The following is a 21453-nucleotide window of genomic DNA, read 5'->3' as shown; positions in this document are numbered from 1 at the left end:
TATGGATGCGTATATGCACATCTACATCTACATCTATCTATATCTATTTCTATGTATCTATCGATGCATATGGATGCGTATATGCACATCTACATCTACATCTATCTATATCTATTTCTATGTATCTATCGATGCATATGGATGCGTATATGCACATCTACATCTACATCTATCTATATCTATTTCTATGTATCTATCGATGCATATGGATGCGTATATGCACATCTACATCTACATCTATCTATATCTATTTCTATGTATCTATCGATGCATATGGATGCGTATATGCACATCTACATCTACATCTATCTATATCTATTTCTATGTATCTATCGATGCATATGGATGCGTATATGCACATCTACATCTACATCTATCTATATCTATTTCTATGTATCTATCGATGCATATGGATGCGTATATGCACATCTACATCTACATCTATCTATATCTATTTCTATGTATCTATCGATGCATATGGATGCGTATATGCACATCTACATCTACATCTATCTATATCTATTTCTATGTATCTATCGATGCATATGGATGCGTATATGCACATCTACATCTACATCTATCTATATCTATTTCTATGTATCTATCGATGCATATGGATGCGTATATGCACATCTACATCTACATCATCTATATCTATTTCTATGTATCTATCGATGCATATGGATGCGTATATGCACATCTACATCTACATCTATCTATATCTATTTCTATGTATCTATCGATGCATATGGATGCGTATATGCACATCTACATCTACATCTATCTATATCTATTTCTATGTATCTATCGATGCATATGGATGCGTATATGCACATCTACATCTACATCTATCTATATCTATTTCTATGTATCTATCGATGCATATGGATGCGTATATGCACATCTACATCTACATCTATCTATATCTATTTCTATGTATCTATCGATGCATATGGATGCGTATATGCACATCTACATCTACATCTATCTATATCTATTTCTATGTATCTATCGATGCATATGGATGCGTATATGCACATCTACATCTACATCTATCTATATCTATTTCTATGTATCTATCGATGCATATGGATGCGTATATGCACATCTACATCTACATCTATCTATATCTATTTCTATGTATCTATCGATGCATATGGATGCGTATATGCACATCTACATCTACATCTATCTATATCTATTTCTATGTATCTATCGATGCATATGGATGCGTATATGCACATCTACATCTACATCTATCTATATCTATTTCTATGTATCTATCGATGCATATGGATGCGTATATGCACATCTACATCTACATCTATCTATATCTATTTCTATGTATCTATCGATGCATATGGATGCGTATATGCACATCTACATCTACATCTATCTATATCTATTTCTATGTATCTATCGATGCATATGGATGCGTATATGCACATCTACATCTACATCTATCTATATCTATTTCTATGTATCTATCGATGCATATGGATGCGTATATGCACATCTACATCTACATCTATCTATTTCTATGTCTCTCTACACCTACATCTATCTATGTGTGTCTCTACCTATCTCTACGTCTACCTATCTACCTCTGTCTCTATCTCTTTCATCTATCTCTGTCTATTTTATTGGTTCTGTTTCTCTGGAGAACCCCAACTAATCCACCACGTCCCATTCTTTCTCCAGGCACTTTCTGACATTAGTCAAAGGTCTCATCTAACCATGCAGCCAACTAGCACTCTCCCTCGAGCTCAGGAAGAAGGGAAGGTGGTCTGGCCGAGTCTTGGCAGTCCACAGTGCGGAGGAGGTGCAGAGACGGGTATAGTGTTTCCTTCTGTGCTCTCCCGCTCCTCTCCTGGAGCTCCTGCTGCCTCTTCAGGCTTGGATGGGGGAGAGAGGAGAGAAAGGGGCCCAAGAAGTTCCTCTTTCACACGGCAACTGGGTTGCCCTGGTTAAAGTTAAGTGTGATCACATCAATCTCTCCGCTGTTCAAGATCTTCAGTGGCTTCCTATCACACTTAACATAAATGGTACCATCCTCCCCACGGCCTACCAGGCCCTCTGTGATCTGGCCCCAATCGCCTTCTGACATCATCTTCCATCACCTTCCCTCCCGTCTGGCTCACTTTGCTCCAGCCATACCGGCCTCCCCAAACAAGCCAGGAGGGGCCTTTCCTGAATACTTTATTTAAAATTGCACCCTCTCATCATCCTCAACCCAGAACTCTCTATTTTTCTCCATAGCCCATTCATCTTCAAATGTACCATATCATTGATTTATTATTTTTGCTTCTTATTATTCATTTTTATGTATTAGAGATGACGATACAGTTCAAAGCATAAATTCACAATACCTTATTGACTGAAAATGAATTACGATGCCATATTTGAACAAAATTTGCAATGCAATAAACAAAGTTGGACCATTTGTAAATATACTATAAATAAGCTAGACCATTTATCTTTGCCCTAAAATGCTTTTATGGCCATAATCTACCTGTTCAAATTTCTTTTCCGTCTGCTTACCAGACACTTTTTCCTCTCTAGGGTGCCACACACTGTCCCAAGTAGATGTAAGCGGTCCTCTCCTCTAGTCATTTGCTCAGACTGTTCTCTCCTAAAATGTCTTCCCTCTTTTCCCCTGCCTATCCAAATATTATTTCATCTTTCTTTTGTAGGCCTTCTCAAGACTCCCCTTCTCTATGAAACAAGGAAAATGAACAAATATTCATGAAGAACATACTATATACCAACAAAATGACTTAAATTGTTTTGTTTCTTTCTCTCAACAATCCTATGGATTAGCAAACATTTGGTCCTGTCCAAAATATCCATCAGACAGTTGGTCCATGACAAAATGTCCTTGATATCTGGTCATATTTGGTCCTGTCTGAAATGTGCATCATACTTTTGGTCCACATCAAAAGATCCTTGATATTTGGTCACATTTGGTCCTGTCTAAAACCATTTGGCAAGGACCAAATATGCTCATGGATGTTTTGGACAGGATAAATGTCAAGGACCTTTTGGCATGGACCAAATGTCTTATGGATCAAATGTCTTATAGATTTTTGGACAGAACCAAATATCAAGGACCTTTTGGTGTCGACCAAATGTCTTATGGACATTTTGGACAAGACCAAATGTCCTGCAAGGATCCTATGAGGTAAGTATTACTACTCCATTGTGCTCAAGCAACTTGCCCAAGGTCCTATGACTATGAGTGCTGGGATCCAAATGCCGTCTGAAAACCCCAAATGCCACACATATTCCATATGGCAATGATGCTTCCAGAACAACTCCAGCTCATATTCTTCATCAATTCTTCCTCTGAACCACATTTTGTACCACATATTCTCTTGAGCTTACCCTCTCATTGTTGTTTAACTTTGTACATGTGTGTGTCTCACAGTTGTAGTCCTTTATGTTCCTATGGCACTAGCACAGTGCTCCTCCTTAACATTTACAGGATGGGCAGAGCCCACGAAGGAAACTGGATAGTGAGCTGTAAGGAGAACTTGAAGCATTGAACTTTGAAAACATAGGGAGGTTTACCATGGAGGAAATAATCTGTAAGTCCAAGCGATGCAGAGAAGACCAATAAGATAAGCTATCAGAACCATTTACTGGATTTCCCGATTTGGAACAACATCATTTGTGATTTCAGTGAAAGAAACTTTAGTAGGCTGTTGGAGATAGAAACCAGATTCCTGTGGATTCAAGAGTGAATAGGAGGTGAGGAAATAGAAACAGCAATGTAGAATACTCTTTCCAGAAATTTATGTTTGAGAAGTCGAGGAGTGAAATTGCATGGCGTCAGAAGGGGGACATTTTTAAGGACGGGCGACATAAGAGGAAAGAGGGAAATGAAGGAAAGAAGCAAAGAAGTAGAGAAGGAAGGAAGGAATGAGGAAAGGAGGGAAGAGAGAAGAAAGCAGAAAGGAAAGAAGATGTATAGCATGCTATGATATTTATGATAGGATTTTTTTGTGTATGTTTCTAAATTCCAGGAGCTGTTTGCCCTGAGGCTGTGATGCTTTAGGTAGTATTGCGATGTGACTTTTCAGTAGTTAATGTGCTCTCAAATCCCTTTGCTCCAACATCTCCAATTAAAAAGGCTTGAATTATTTAAATTTTCCTAAAAACATTGTAGGAAATAGAGTTTTCTTTTGTATGTTTGTTTTTTTGCTTTGCTTTTCAGAAACCTTGAAAAAGGAAACTCTGACACGGTGAAGCAGTTGACTCTGGTACCCAGTGCTTCCTGAGAACTCAGGAAAAACGTGGCCAGTCTTTAAGCCATCGCAAAGAGCAAGTTTAACATCCTGGGCCATTCTGAGTAATGCCAAGGAGTGTGCAGCCAGTCATCTTCCCATTAAATGCCAAACACTGTTAGAGGAATGTAAGAGGTGAGGTGCAGGAGTGGATCACCCACCATGTGGTGTAATTTACCAGTTGCCTTGTTTTTAGGGCAACGGAGGTTAGAAGCCAGGAGTAATATTGTAAGCCTGTGATCTATAACCTGGCATCCGCATGGCGTATTTATGGTCCTTGAGGGATGGAAGCCAAATTCTGATATCATTACCTCTTCAGTATGTCAGAGGTTAAAGTGCTACACCTAATGTAACTTCGCAGTTTTATGTGGCAGAGATGTTGGGGCTGCGTTACTTAACGACCACTCTTTGATTTAAAGATACAAACAGTTTGCTTAGGGTCCTGCCTTGGTCTCCAGCAGTATAAGCTGCAGAAGTAAAACATGGGCAGTGACAGATGGTTATTAGCACAAGGAAACCTCCTAAAGGGCTCGGACAAGCTCAGAGGGTCCACAAATTGAACCAGAACCAGTGAATTCCCAAAGTTTAGAGGTTTCCAACACCAGAGGGCAAGGGGATTAATGGGAGACAATCAGGGAACAAAGGTCAAAAAGCTGCAGGCAGCACAGGCCCAATTCATTAAACAGTCTCTCATTTGGATTGGTCTTAGGCAAATGGACACAGGCAGAGCTCAGGCAATAGTCCACACTGGAATTCTCTAACAACAACAAAAAAAGAGGGAGGGGGAAAAAGGCTCTCCCCCCAAAACTTCAAATTCCTGGAAAAAAAAATTCAGGGAGAGTATCTTTCTTTGGCTGGTTTGATGCAGTTGTTTTTATGAAATCACATTTTTTTCTTAGTCTTCCAGGTTCTTGGGCATTTTCTGTGTAAATAATGTTGATAGCTTTTAATATTTTAAAATTAACTCTAATTAAGAACTTCTACAAAAGGCCACGAGAGGGTCCCCAACAGTCCTCTACTGGTTGTTACACTAAAGCAAGAGAGAATAGGACCACAGGGAACATAGCATGTTCTTATTCCCAATGGCAGTCTGTTTAACATGTATGTATTCATGGTATTTATATATAAACACACCACACACACACACACATACAATTTCCTCTAATTGCAGCCTAAGGAGGACTCCCAAATAGAAAACTACAGCAGAAATTAGAAATGGATATAAATCATTCTTGAAATAAAATGCTAACACAGGAATCAAATGAGTAACCCAGAAAAGCAAGGTTTTCCCCATTAATCTACTTTCTTGCCCCAGGAAGGCAGAGAGCATATTTCAATCCTAGGACAGCTGCCAGGTGATTAATCAGAAAAAGCCTTGGAGAAATTTGTAGAATAAGTCTAATGAAAATACTTTCTATCTGCAAAGACACAAAGGTGAGAGTGGCCCACGCCTTGAACCCCAGAGCTGGGCAGCTCGTGGAGAGAAGCCGAAGATGTGACTCAGAGTCAGGCAACCCAGCAAACGTTAAGGTGTTTGGGAGGTTTGTTATTGTCACTTTGTTCATATCTAAGGGGATGGAAGCAGGCTGGGGTTGACTCACAAAGTAAAACATCACAGCACAAAGTTGTGTCTTCAAACTTTTAACAGGTATTGTATAAATATCAATGGAAAGGAAAAAACCCATTAGAAAAACATATAACAAAAATTCCTGTTGAATAATTAAGGCCAAATGGCAAACAGAAAGATAAATACGTCAATTATTTTCAACAAAAATATTATCATGTATAAAGGCAAATACACAGGGGCTCAATACTCTAAGAGAGAATGTGTCTTTCTTTCAAATATAATTTGTAAGAGGCAAGGTTTTAAGAGGAAATCCCACAACTTAAAATGTTTTCTTAATGGCCTGAATTCCAGTTAACAAAGTTTGCCACCAGCTGAGTCATCACCTAGATGGCTTGCAAACAGAGGTGTCTATTCAAGGGTCCCAAACCAGGTGAAGTTTCAGAGATCTAGAACCTTCCAGTCTCATGTCCAAGGCATTTTGGTCACAAACTGCTCTGACCTCTGTGGATTTGGAAGCTGCACCCAGCTCAAGTGTCGCCGCTCTTATGTCTTCCTGATGTGACAGAGGAGAGGACCCAAGACGTCCAGCGCTCCAGCAACAACCAGCAACACAACACAACCCCCAATAGAGTGAATGATCCTGCTCAGTGGCGGCAGTTACCAGGGTATTTCAGAGCATGGTGAAGACATTTGACTGGTCAGTATTAAAAAGGAACTATCTGGGGCCAGCCCCGTGGCTGAGTGGTTAGGTTTGCGCACTCCACTTCTGGGGCCCACGGTTTTGCAGGTTCAGATCCCGGGTGTGGACATGGCACCGCTCATCAGGCCATGTTGAGGTGGCATCCCACATAGCACAATCAGAGGCACTCACAACTAGAATACACAACTATGTACTGGGGGGCTTTGGGGAGAAGAAGAAGAAGAAAAAAGGAAAAAGAAGATTGGCAACAGTTGTTAGATCAGGTGCCAATCTTTAAAAAAAAAAAGAAACTATCTGGAGAATTGCTTATAGGTGTAAAAATGTCATGGTGTTTCTTTTTTTGTTATATTTTTCTTTAAAATAAGCCCAGAAGAACAATAAATATACTTAGGTCAGAATTTGAGCACTTTTATGCATGCAGCAGATTTCCAATAATGACTTTTTTTGAACTAGAAAATGAATCTCTTCTTTGAAAAAACAAAGCTTAGGTCTTTGAAGTCTACAAGAAACTCACTTTAACACAAAGGGATCCACAGAGCTGGGTGGAGCTGCATTGAATTCCAGCTGTAGAGCTAAATTACTAAAATATCACATTGACAGGCAGTAAAAAAAATCCATATAAGGGATTTGAAGAATTGAGGAGAAGGAAGCTTAATTTTGGTCTTCCTTAAGTTACAGAGCTTTCCTCACAGAAGCTCCCTCTTCTGGCTCTTAGGCCTAAATAGTGGCCACTGCAGAATCTTAGGGTGGCCAGAGGACCTGGCGATGGTAGTGACCAGCCTTTCCACTAAAAATGGTTTGCTCTAGGACTTGTCCATGACATCATTTTAGCTCACACTGAAGACAGGCTAGTCCCTAATGGCAATCAAATATGATGGCCCCAAGGCCAAGAACAACCATGGGGGAAACGATTGCTACTGGAAAAATTGTAAGTGGGTGCATAACCATCCTCTATTTTACCCTTCTTTTTGGGACTGATGAGGAAATACAATCCCCAAATCACTGTTCTCATTTAACTTAATGGAATTATATACTTTATTGCCCAGTGGCTTAGGCAATAAATGTTACTGAAAGGACTAATTTAAGATCCGAATTTATTTTAATTAGCCTTTGTAATACCGCGGCAGACGTGAGTCTGCTTATGTGCAACCTGCACTGGCTGAGAATCTCAATGAAGCCCCAAACATTTTACATTGCTGGAGATGACGATTTTACATACTATGAAGAGAAAGAGGAAATTATAGGACGGGGAAAGAAGGAAGTAGGCTTATTTGGGTTCGAATGTGCTCTCTGAGCAAACGCAGTTGGTTACAGTGGGGTTGTTGTACGGTATTAATAACTGACAGCTGTTAACTCCTACGGAAGAGTAGATAACCTTACGTGGAATCCATACCCAGATCCTGGGCAGCAGAGTAATGAGTCCCCCTGGAGTGAAAGCCTTGGCCTCCTTTGTTGTAACTATCGATCTACTGTAGAGTCCTGATGTGATTTAGATGAGGGAGGAAGAGATAATGGCATTGATTATTCTATTTAGGAAGCAGACTAAGACAGAACTCAGGTACAATACATGAGCAGAAAAAGAAAGCCACTCAATCATTCCTTGTCTTTTCTTTGCGGTCCAGGGCAACACAAGGTAGCCATAGTGACAGGGAATACATCTTGATAAACATGGAGCTTCGCATTTCAGGGAGACTTTGGTGTAACAAAACCACAACATTGCTTCTGCTACTCTGGCTTTTTAATGACTGTGTGTCACAGTCCTGACAAAGTCCTGGTCGGTGGCCTACCAGTGAGGGCTGAGCTTGAGGGACTGAGCGCTCACCCGGGGAGAAGGAAAGTCTTCCCCAACGGATGACATACTTTCTAACTTCATTAGGTGAAAATGTCTTTGATTCCAAACCAGACTCTGTAACGTAATGAATGAGTTTACTCACCTAGACCATTCAGTCTCTTCAAAGTTTCTCAAACGGGGATGGAGAAGCAGAGGGGTGGGGGATGGAAGGATTTTACCCCCAGGGACATTAGGCAATGTGGAGACTGCTTGAATTGTCATGACTGAGACACGGCTCCATTTATGGTGCCAAACATCCTACCATACACATGACAAGCTGCTACAACAAAGAACTATCCAACCCATAACGTTAAGAGCGCCAAGGTTAAGAAAACTTGGTCTAGTTTATTTCATAACGGCATTATTGAGAATTCGTTTAAAATTGGTCACCAAAAAACTGCTCAAATGCCAAACAGATTGTCTTGAGACCAGAGGCCAAGAGAAAAACAGAAATGAAGATCATGGCGTTTGTGTTTTTTCATGGGTCTTACCCTATTCCAATGGCCTAACTCTCGTCCACTTGAAAGCCGTTTAAACTACAGGGAATCATTGCTAAGCATCCCCGTTAGCCCCAGCAACTGCATTCTGGGGAAAAAATGAAGAGGTGGAGTAACGGCCTTGATTTCCACTGGGTTAATATTAGAGGCTTGAATAACACTACTTAATAGAATGGAGTAGATTTAGTCTGTCTTTTCTGTGACAAGCCGAAAATAGCAGGGAGAGAAGAGAAATTGTGTCATGATTTTCTGGAATTCAGAGCGAGAAAGAACCAAGATCTTACCTGTTCTCAAAAGCCACTGTGTAGAGTAGCAGCTATGAGCTTGGATTCTCCAGGTGGACAGACCCGGCTATAGCACATAAAAGCTGTGTGATTCTGAAGCAAGTGCTTCAGCTCTCTGAGCGTTGATTTCCTCACTTGTAAAGGGGGTTAATAAAATCTTCCGTACAGAGTTATGAGGATTAACACACTGCCCTTATTTTTGGTTTTCATTGGCTACTTTGCAGATGAGAAAACCACAATGCAGCAGGGCAGATTACAGGTAAACAGCAAGTCTGGAAAAGCCAGAGCAGCTGAAACCTGGCCCAAGGTCAGGGCTCTGACCATAACGCGTGCCACACATCTCCTCTGATTCTCATTAACAGTCCTACTACAGTAACACGGGAAGCACGTCAGCATCCATCATCTGGCAGATAAGCATCCTTAGGGCTAGAATGGTACCTGATGCATGACCCCAGGGAGACTTTGAATGAGTGAAAACTTTTCTAAACACTGAGCTTTGCTTGCTTGGAAATGGGAGAAACTATTTCAATAATGCTGCCAGTAGAACTGAAGAGTTCAAGCATCCCCCAGCCTGGTGCCCAGTGAGCCCAGTGGTCCTCTAGATGTATCTGAGTGTCTGATAACTCGCAGAGCAGATGCCAGCAACAGGGATTTTTCTCTCTTATAACTGGTTCTTCCAGACCAGGGTTCAAATAAATTTTAATACTTGAAAATTATAAATACGTCAAGCTCACATATTGACTGTGATATTACAATCAATATTTTAATTTCAAGGACTTGCATCGACATTTAGATGCAAGAGGCTGGGGTGTTTTCTTAGACGTGGGTTGGGTTCATCATGGGTGATTTGAGTAAGGTAAAGAGAATACAATTGTGTTAAGGAAAGTTCTCTATTGCCTGCCTTCCAAAACCACCTACATGAGAAGATTTTCTTTGATTGGTCCACTACAACACACCTTTCAGACTTTACAACAAAAAAAGAAAAATAAATTCCTTCAGTTTCATCCAGTCTTTTTCTGCGAATTCTGATACTTGGGGGTAAGCTATTTAATGTAGAGATGGTACTATAGGCTGAGAATCAGGAAAAATCCAAATTTAATTTTGGATTCCATTGATAAATTGCTAAATAATTATAGATAAACACTAACTTCTTGGAGTGATTTGGTAGTCTGAACTCAATACTTATAATACCGGGTTTTTGTGGCTATCACCAGTGTCAAAGATTGGATTTTACAACATAATTGCAACAAGCTTTCCCATCCCACATGCTTTCTTACATGGTGACATTGCTGCTCCTCTCATTGAGAGGTGAGATCTGTGTTCCCACCCCTAGAATGTGGATGTGTGTGTGTGTGGGGGTGTCTGTGACTATAGAGGAAGAGACGCTGTGTAACTTCTGAGACTAGGTCATAAAAGGTGATGCAGCTCCACCTGGTCTTTCTTGAGATAACTTGCTCTTGGAACCCAGCTGCCATGTTGTGAGGAAGCCCAGGCCCTATGGAGAGGCCCCAGGTAGGTGTTGGAGTCACAGCCTCAGCTGAGGTTCCAGTAGACAGCATCAACTGTCAGACATCTGAGGAGGAAGAGTCCCAGGCAATATATAGAAATTGCCACTTGGCTGCTTCTTGTGGCCTATGATGAAATGGGAAAGAAAACAAATAGCTAAAGAAAGAACTGATAAATGTAAAGGACCCAGGATCGTTTATGTTTGAAATAATACTCTTTCTCATTCACCTTTCTAGCTAACAAATTATTCCAAAATTAAGAAGTGCCTTCTAAGATAGCAAATCCAGGTTAGAAAGTGGTAAAAAGTATCAGGAAAGAGTGGTCTGTGGACAAAGCTACAGATGTGACTATAAAATGCTTTGTTAAGACTTTGGAAAGATCTAAGGCAGACTGAGAAAAGCCCCCTGAGCTTGTGAAAGGCATCACCCCACAGATTCCCACCAAGATTTGTAGATTTGGCCTTTTCTAATGGAATGGGTCATCAATGAATGCACAAAACACCCACGGAGTTTTTAAGAAAATTATTCTGGCAGAAGCATGACCAGCTTATACCAAAAGGGACAGAGACTTTATAAAATGAAAAGAAGCTTTTATGGATAGGAGGCAGGATAAGAAGCCTGCTCAGGTACAAACTCAGTCCTCTTTTGGAAAAGAAAGTATGACTCAGAGGCCAGAACTAAGAGCTCAGAGAGAAGAGCCGAGAACAACAGCGAAATACAACAAGGCAATTGGACTGAGCCTTTATCACAGAACTGGCAAGATGCCCTCAGCTGGATTTCAGGATGGCTATGAAACACCTCCAGTTTTCCCCTTTCTGAATGAGAATCAGTACAGTAATGATCTTAGCCTGTCTCTCCGTTGTATGTTGGGTGCATTTGGGGGAGGGTGGGCAGACAGCTTGTCTCAGTTCTCAGGCTGTCAGATGGAGAGGAATGGCATTTCAGGGGCTTCACCCAAGGAACTAGGCTCATGGAACTTTGTCTCCAAGCAGACAGGACTTAGACGCTGACTCCTACATCTGGCACCACACTGAGTTGAGTCTTGGGTTCTCGAGGGGAGGGGATGAGGATGTTTGCATGTGGGAGGGATGTGAATTATTGAAGTCCAAGAGAGGACTGTTGCGCGTCATATCTTCCAAGACGACCACAACAAGGTCTTCCATCTTACATACTCTGCTTACGGTTTGATATCTACATGCTTCCCATCAAGAGGTAGGGTTTATGTTCCCTTTGAATTTGGGCAGGCGTGGGACTAGAGAGGAACTGATGTAACTTCTGAGGTGAGGTCGTAAAAGAAGATAGAGCTTCAACCTGGTCATCCCTCTTGGGATGCTTGCTCTGGGACCCCAGCGGCTATGCTGTGAGGAAGCAGAGGCCACCTATGGTGTTCCAGCTGAAAGCCCCAGCTGGGAGCTCAGCGGACCACCAGTATCAACTGCAGGTATATGAGTGAGAAGTCCTTGGAGGTGACTCCCGTTCTAGCCACTGTCTGGCAGCAACTGCATGACAGACCCCAAGTGAGAACCCCTAGCTAAACCCAGTCAACCCCAGGACCATAAGAGATAATATTGCTTTAGCCACTTATTTTGGAATGATGTGTTATACGGCAAGGAATAACCGGAATGACTAGTTTACTTTCTCCCTGCGCTGTGTTCACTTTAACATCTTTTAAGGTTTTGTTATATGTAATATACATATATTACATATTAGAAGAGGCCAGTGATGTATAAAACCTTAAAAAGTGTATATATATATATAGACAGAGAGAGAGAGAGAGACAGAGGGAGATAGAGAGAGATCGAGAGAGACAGAGAGAGAGAGAGGATCTGAAAGTATCCTTCAGACAGTTCCAAACCCTATATCATAATTTCTCAAATTTAATTTAAAACTTCGCATTTCTGCTGACATTCTTGTTTCTCGTTTTTTGCTGAAGTTGATCTTTAATGATAAAAACCACAGTGAGAACTGCTTGTGGGCATTTAAACTCTGAATTCCGAGATTAGCAGCAGAAGTTGTGTCAGAGGGATTGCATCACATTCAGACAGCTGAATAGCCAAGCAAATCAGTGGTAGCTGTCACCCTCCTGCTGATAAATATCTTTAATCCCATTCAAATATATGGCACTTCCAAGGCTATTCATAATATGGTTTTTCCTCCATCATCAATTCTATTCATGCAGGTTGCTAAAGCTTCCCAAATTGTTCTCCCTCCTTTCAATAAATTATTAGAATATAATTGGTAATATATCAAAGGTGTACTTGACCCAGGTCCCCACCTCCTCTAACTAGAAGCAGATTAAAAAAACCCTCTAATTTATATGGTATGAGGACATAGGCAAAGTCATATAGAGGGTCAGTACAAGTCCTGTGAATTGGATCCTGAGGAAAGACTTCTCTTGCTGTAAATTGGGCTCAGTTACTTAAACAGAAGAGCAAGTGAAAGAGAAATAGCAGCAAGGATGTTTAGATGTTGGCATAAAGCTGAGGTCAGTCAACTGAACTTTAGTCTATGTGCTGGGTCCAGATACATTATGGAGTACAGCACAGACATAATCTGACTCCTGGAAGGAATTTCCAAGATTCCTATGATATTTAACCCTTCCAAATAAGTCCTCAGACCTTTCTACTGCTTTCTTGTTTAATTGCTCTACAGTTAAAAAATAATACTCAGACAAAAAGAAAATACACCCACACAAGAACTAAATGGCGGTAAAATCCACGTAAGGCATGTGCTGGGGTGCCAGGCCTTGGAGTTACAGATGAAATTCAGTTCCTGCTCTCAAGAAGCTCATCATGTAGATATGTGAATTTCCGAGGGCTGCTATAAGAAAGTACCACAAACCAGGCAGCTTAAACAACAGAAATTTACTGTCTCACAGTTCTGGAAGCTGGGAGTCCAAGATCAAGGTGTGACAAACATTCTTTTCTTGGTCAAACTTTAGTTAGGCTCCTAAACCTTCTCCTAGGCCCATCTGTGTACTTCCTTATAAAATCTGGTTTTACCAAGAACACTGCTAACCCTCCACCCCTGATATCTGATCAGGTTCCTCCCTCCACCATCCCTCAGGTGATGTCTGATCATCCTGGCCTGTCTTCAGCATGAATCTCGTGAAGTTGGTTTAGCAAGAATCCCCTTAGCCATGACGTTCTCTTAGTAATGTTCCATCCACTGGCCCTACCATGCTCCTTGATGATAAATTCCCACCTGCTCATGCTGTGTTTGGAGTTGAGCCCTAACTCTCTCCACTGTGAAATCCCATTGCAGTGATCCCTATGCCTGTCTTCATGGCCCCAAAGAAATCTGCCTCGCCATCTTTAACAAGTGTCACTACATGCTTTTTTTTTTTTTTTACTTTAATGGGTGTTGGCAGTGTTGAATCCTTCTTAGGCTGTGAGAGAAGGATCTGTCCCAGGGCCCTCTCCTTGGCTTGTAGATGGCCATCTTTCTGTTCACATGGCATTCTCCCTGAGTATGTGTCTCTGTGTCCAAACTTCCCCTTTCTGTAAGGACATCTGCCATGTTGGATTAGGACCCCACCCTAATGACCTCACTTTAGCTTGATTACCTTCTAAAGACCCTATCTCCCAAACAGGCCACATTCTGAGGTACTGGGGCTTAGGACTTCAACATAAGAATTTTGGGCAACACAATTCAACCCGTAGCAAGTATTATGGACAAGTAGAGAAAGAAAATGCATTGCAAAAAACACAATGAGAGGTCACCTTACAGTCTTTCTGGAAAGTCAAGGTACACACAATTAAGACAACAATTCAGCTGTGTGTAGTATATACCAAGAGACTTCTAGCATGACAATGCCTTCAATATCAGGGTTCAAAAAGAATCCCCAGAATTATACACTCTCCTTGCTAGATGACCCCCTGAACTGCCTCCCAATACTCATTGTATTCTCACTACGTTCTGCCTAGAGGCTTCAGGACTAACGTCACCATGGCTGTTATTCCTGATTCTGCTAGCCACCATGTGAAGCCAAGATCTTCTTTCTCCTGTACACTAATTCCCATCAGGCTTCGGGAAGCCTTCTGCATCTTCTGGAAATCACAATGTCATTGGCAATAATCCCCTACCCCAGACCTCTTCTCTGAATATTCTCTTTGCTTTTTGCCCCATCTGAAACTTGGACATCCCAGGAAACTATTTCCCTTGCAGCTCTCTCAACTGGCAGCCATTTTTTCCCATAGTCCTCTCTCATTGGATCCAGAAGTGAGGTACAAATCCTCATGCTCCTCATTGCTCATTCTGGATCATTATTCCCCTTTTTTCTCTTAAAAACAAATACCCTTGAGTCTTATGCTTTCAGAGTATACCATCTTGTTACAGATGTCTACCAACTCCCAGGGCATTCACCCTTGCTTCCTGAAGATTTTAGCTCCCAGCTCACTCTCTACAAAACCGCTCCTATCATAACTCATGAGTTTTATATCCATGTAGGAAATTCTTCCAATACCTTGCTTCTCAGTTTCTTGATCTCCTTTCTTCCAATTATCTTGTCCTCCACCTACCTCAGCCACTCACTCCCATGGTCATCATACCTAGACCTTGTCATTACCAATACCTGCTAGATAATCTTTACCTCCAGCATCCCACTCTATGACAACTGCCTCATATATTTCATGCTTATTCCTCTAGAATCCCCATTCCAATCCTTCAACTCCATAAGCTCCTATAATTTGTCAGTCGTCCTTTTCCACTGTCCCTCAGCATTTCCCCATGATGTCACCCATCTCCATGTCCTTACTTCCTGATTCAGCTGAAATGTCATGGTCACTCATTAGAATAGCTCCCTTATATATATATATTTAACATCCTTGCCTTCTCTCATTTTTATACATCAGCGGAACAAAACCTGAACTCTTTTAAATTCACTTCTCCACATATTCCACGTCTGCATGTGGATGGAGAAAAACACAGCCAATGTTTACTGGGCTGACTTCAGATCCATGCGTTTATGTCTTTTTCTACTCTGTCCTCATCCAGTCCCCTAGTGACTTCACTCAGCTTCACAGCTCAATAGTTTTTGGAAGCTAGGCATTATGGTACCTAATTCCTTTTTCTGATGATATAAAATTCATTTCGCACATGAAAGGTAAAAGTTATTTAAAAGTGGGAAAGTTATTCTTCCCTTAAAGACTAAATTCTCCCTGAGATGCCTTTTATTAGTTACTTCTGCTCTTGCAGTTTAAGAAGCAGTTCATCACATTTCAGAAACTTTAGGCAACCCAAATTTCACTCCAATTGATGAATCTGAAAGATCTTGTAGTCGATACTCTAATTGTACATCCAGGACAAGATTCTTCATAAATTAAAGGAAAAATTGGTTTTTCAGGAAATGAGGTTCATCAATCTTTCTTCAAAAGAGGATGTAATCAACTTACCATTCCCAGTCTTCTTTTGGGCAAATTGCTATTCTGCTTTGGATATACTTAATGGGCCAGTCATAGTTACTAAAAATGTACAAATGCAAAACGAACAAATGATAATGCCTTCCACTTAGCATCATCTTCTCGCCTTTCAAGCATTGCGTGTGACCTTGAGATTCAAGAAAAAGCATATAGTCATATACATTTTTTTTAAAATTTTTTGTTTGCATTTGCTTTCTCTTGGGAAAATTAATACCTGGCTCTATTCTAAACTCCCCATTTGTGTACAAAACATGATTAAAGTGAAATTGTGGTTGCCTTCCTTAGTCTTGAAATAACTAATTGTCTACTCACAGGCACTCTCCTCCCCTTGTTGGTCTGCTTCACAGATTTCTCAACATAGAATATTAACTATCTAAATCAAATGTTTTCCTTAATGGCACTGCAAACAGCTTTCTGGTACCAATCTGTCATTGTCATGAAGACATTGTTGATGAAATGTGTGATTCTCTAGAATTTAATGGAAAAAAAGAGTAAAAAAGCACATTTTTACCAATTTTCTTGATATTAGAGAAATGGACTTTTAAATAAAACTTTATCACTATTTTCAAGCTAAATATGGGGTAAAGATAATAGTTTTAATACTAGAAAAGTATATCTCCATTTTCTTAAATTCCAAGTTCCCTTCTACAAAGGAAAGTTAGGATCCCTATGATCCAGGGTGGCTGACTGGATTAAAAAAAGACCCATATATATGCTGCATACAAGAGACATGCTTTAGACCTAAAGAGACTCACAAACTGAAAGTGAAGGGGTGGAAAAAGTACTCCATACAAATGGCAATGAAAAGAAAGCTGAGGTAGCAATACTTATATCAGACAAAATAGACTTTAAAACAAAAACTGCAACAATAGACAAAGAAGGGCACTACATAATGATAAAGGGAACAATCCAACAAGATGACATAACACTTGTAAACATCTATACACCCAACATAAGAGCACCTAAATATATAAAGCAATTATTAACAGACATAAAAGGAGAAATAGACAGTAACACAATAATAGTAGGGGACTTGAACACTTCACTTACACCAATGGATAGATCATCCCAACAGAAGATCAATAAGGAAACACTGGCCTTAAACAACACACTAGAGCAGATGGATTTATTAGATACATATAGAACATTCCATCTAAACCCGCAGAATATACTTTCTTTTCAAATGCACATGGAACATTCTCCAGGATAGATCATACATTAGGCCACAAAACAAGTCTCAATAAATTTAAGAAGATTGAAATAATACCAAGCATCTCTTCCAACCACAAAGGTATGGAACTAGAAATCAACTATAGAAAGAAAATCAGAAAAGCCACAAATATATGGAGATAATGCTACTGAAAAACGGTTGGGTCAATGAAGAAATCAAAAGAGAAATTAAAAAAACACCTGAAGACAAATGAAAATGAAAATACAACATGCCAAAATTTATGGGATACAGCAAAAGTGATTCTAAGAGGGGAGTTTATAGCAACACAGGCCTACCTCAGCAAACAAGAAAAATCTCAAATAAACAATCTAACAGTACAGCTAAAGGGACTGGAAAAAGAAGACCAAACACAGCCCAAAATCAGTAGAAAGAAGGAAATAATAAAAATCAGAGCAGAAATAAATGAAATAGAGACTAAAAAAACAATAGAAAAAAATTGATGAAACCAACAGTTGGTTCTTCGAAAAGATGAACAAAATTGACAAACCTTTAGCTAAACTCACCAAGAAAAAAAGAGAGAAGGCTCAAATAAATTAAATCAGAAATGAAGGAGGAGAAATTACAACAGACACCTCAGAAATACAAAAGATTATGAGAATACTATGAAAAGCTATGCGACAACAAATTGGATAATCTAGAAGAAACAGATTAATTCTTAGAATCATACAACCTTCCAAAACTCAATCAAGAAGAAATAGAGAATTTGAACAGACCAATCACCAGTAAGGAGATTGAAACAGTAATCAAAAACCTCCCCAAAAATAAAAGTCCAGGACCAGATGGCTTCCCTGGTGAATTCTACCAAACATTCAAAGAAGACTTAATACTTATCCTTCTCAAACTCTTCCAAAAAATTGAAGAAAGGGAGAGCTTCCTAATTCATTCTATGAAGCCAACATTACCCTGACACCAGAGCCAGACAAGGACAACACAAAAAAAGAAAATTACAGGGCAATATCACTGATGAACATCGATGCAAAAATCCTCAACAAAATACTAGCAAATCGAATACAACAATACATTAAAAAGATCAAACACCTCAATCAAGTGGGATTTATTCCAGGGATGCAGGGATGGTTCAACACCCACAAATCAATCAACGTAATACACCACATAAACAAAATGAAGAATACAAATCACACGATCATCTCAATAGATGGAGAGAAAACATTTGACAAGATACAGCATCCATTTATGATTAAAACTCTGAATAAAATGTGTATAGAAGGAAAGTACCACAACATAATAGAGGCCATATTTGACAAACCCACAGCTAATATCATTCTCAAAAGAGAAAAACTGAAAGCTATCCCTCTAAGAGGTGGAACCAGACAAGGACGCTCACTGTCACCACTCTTATTTAACACAGTATTGGAAGTCTTAGCCAGAACAATCAGGCAAGAAAAAGAAACAAAAGAGTTCCAAATTGGAAAGGAAGAAGTGAAACTGTCACTATTTGCAGATGACATAATTTTACATATAGAAAACCCTAAAGAATCCACCAAAAAACTTTTAGAAATAATAAAGGAATATGGTAAAGTTGCAGGATACAAAATCAACATACAAAAATCAGTTGCATTTCTATACACTAACAATGAAGTAGGAGGAAGAGAAATTAAGAATACAATCATATTTACAATTGCAACAAAAAGAATAAAATATCTAGGAATAAACTTAATCAAGGAGGTGAAAGGTCTGTACACTGGAAGAATTAACATAGTTAAGATGTCCATACTTCCTAAAGCAATCTACAGATTCAATACAATCCCTATCAAAGTTCCGACAACATTTTCACAGAAATAGAGCAAAGAATCCTAAAATTTTTTTGAACAAAAGCCCAAATAGCCACAGGAATCCTGAGAAAAAAGAACAAAGCTGGAGGTATCACACTCCCTGATTTCAAAATATACTACAAAGTTATAGTAACCAAAACAGTATGGTACTGGCACAAAAACAGAACACACAGATGAATGGAACAGAATCGAGAGCCCAGAAATAGACCCACATGTCTATGGACAGCTTATTTTCAACAAGGGAGCCAAGAACATACAATGGAGAAAAGAATGTCTCTTCAATAAATGGTGTTGGGAAAAGCACCCGTGGAAAACCATGAGGACAGCCTCATGCGAAAGAATGAAAATAGACCATTATCTTACACCATAAAAAAAAATTAACTCAAATGGATTAAAAACAAATGTAAGACCTGAAACCATGAAACTTCTAGAGGAAAACAAAGGCAGTACGCTCTTCAACATCGGTCTTAGCAGCATATTTTCAAATACCATGTCTCACCGGGCAAAGGAAACAATAGAAAAACTAAACAAATAGGACTACATCAAACTAAAAAGTTTCTCTGGGGCTGGCCCAGTAGTGCAGTGGTTAAGTTAGCACATTCGGTGGCCTGGGGTTCGCCAGTTCGGATCCCGCATGTGGACCTATGCACCACCGTTTGTTAAGCTGTGCTGTGGCAGGCATCCCACATAAAATAGAGGAAGATGGGAATGCATGTTAGCTCAGGGTCTGTCTTCCTCAGCAAAAAGATGAAGATTGGTGGCTATGTTATGTTAGCTCAAGGCTAATCTTCCTCAAAAAAAAAATGCGTGTATATATATATATATATATATATATATATATAAGTTTCTCTGCACAGCAAAGGAAACCATCAATAAAATGAAAAGACAACCTAACAATTGGGAGAAGATATTTGCAAACCATATGTCAGATAAGGGGTTAATATCCAAAATATACAAAGAACTCATACAACTCAACAACAAAAAAACTAACAACCCAGTTAGAATGGGCAAAAGATCTGAACAGACATTTCTCCACAGAAGATATACAGATGGCCAACAGGCACATGAAAGGATGTTCAACATCATTAACATAAACGCAAATCAAAACTACAATGAGATATCACCTCACTCTTGTCAGAATGGCTATAATTAACAAGACAGGAAATAATAAGTGTTGAAGAGGATGTGGAGAGAAGGGAACCCTTATACACTGCTGGTGGGAGTGTAAACTGGTGTAGCCACTAATGGAAAACAGTATGGAGATTCCTCAGAAAATTAAGAATAGAACTACTATACGATCCAGCTATTCCGCTGTGGGGTATTTATCCAAAGAACATCAAAACACAAATGGGCAAAGATATATGCACCCCTATGTTCATCGCAGCATTATTCACAATAGCCACGACTTGGAAGCAACCTAGATGCCCATCAAGGGACGAATGGATAAAGAAGATGTGGTATATATACATAATGGAATACTACTCAGCTATAAGAAATGATGAAATCCGGCCATTTGTGATAACATGGATGGACCTTGAGGGTATCATGCTAAGTGAAATAAATCAGAGCGAGAAAGTAAAATACTGTGTGATCTGACTCATAAACAGAAGAAAAAAACAACAACAAACAATCACATAGAGACACAGATTGGATTGCCGGTTACCAGAGGGGAAGCAGGGAGGGAGAAGGGTGAAAGGGGTGTTTAGGCACATGTGCTTGGTGATGGATTGTAATTAGTCTTTGGGTGGTGAACATGATGTAATCTACACAGGAATTGAAATATAATGTTGTACACCTGAAATTTATATAATGTTATAAACCAATGTTACCGCAGTAAAATAAATAAATAAATAAAACCCTAAAAATAGAAAAGATCCCTATCATCACTAAAATTCCCTGAGATTGGGTCCACCTGGAGTACACAGGGCCTGATGTCTCAGTTTTAATGGTTCCATTGCATCGTAAGTTTTTCATCTAAGATGCTTACATCTCTTTCTTAAGTATGAGGACGGTATAAAAATTTAATAGACAGGCAATCCTTGGACAAATTTGAGATTTATTATTCATAGTTAAAGCATTAAGATCTTGTTTGTCCTTTCATCTTAAAAGAAATTTCATGTTTTGCTTAGATTCCTAGATAGCATATATGTTTTTTTCTGCAGCTATTGAACTGATCATACAATTTTTAAAATCATTGATGTGGTGAATTGCATTAAAAGATGTTCTAATGGTAAACAAACCTGTTTGCCTGGGAAAAAGCATTCTTATCATGAAGTATTATCTTTTTTACGCATTGCTGCATTAAGATTATTAAGGTATTATTTTTGCCTCTAGATGCA

Source organism: Equus asinus, chromosome 1 (assembly GCF_041296235.1).
Source record: "Equus asinus isolate D_3611 breed Donkey chromosome 1, EquAss-T2T_v2, whole genome shotgun sequence".
NCBI lineage: Eukaryota > Metazoa > Chordata > Mammalia > Perissodactyla > Equidae > Equus > Equus asinus.
Note: the sequence above shows the minus strand (reverse complement) of the source record.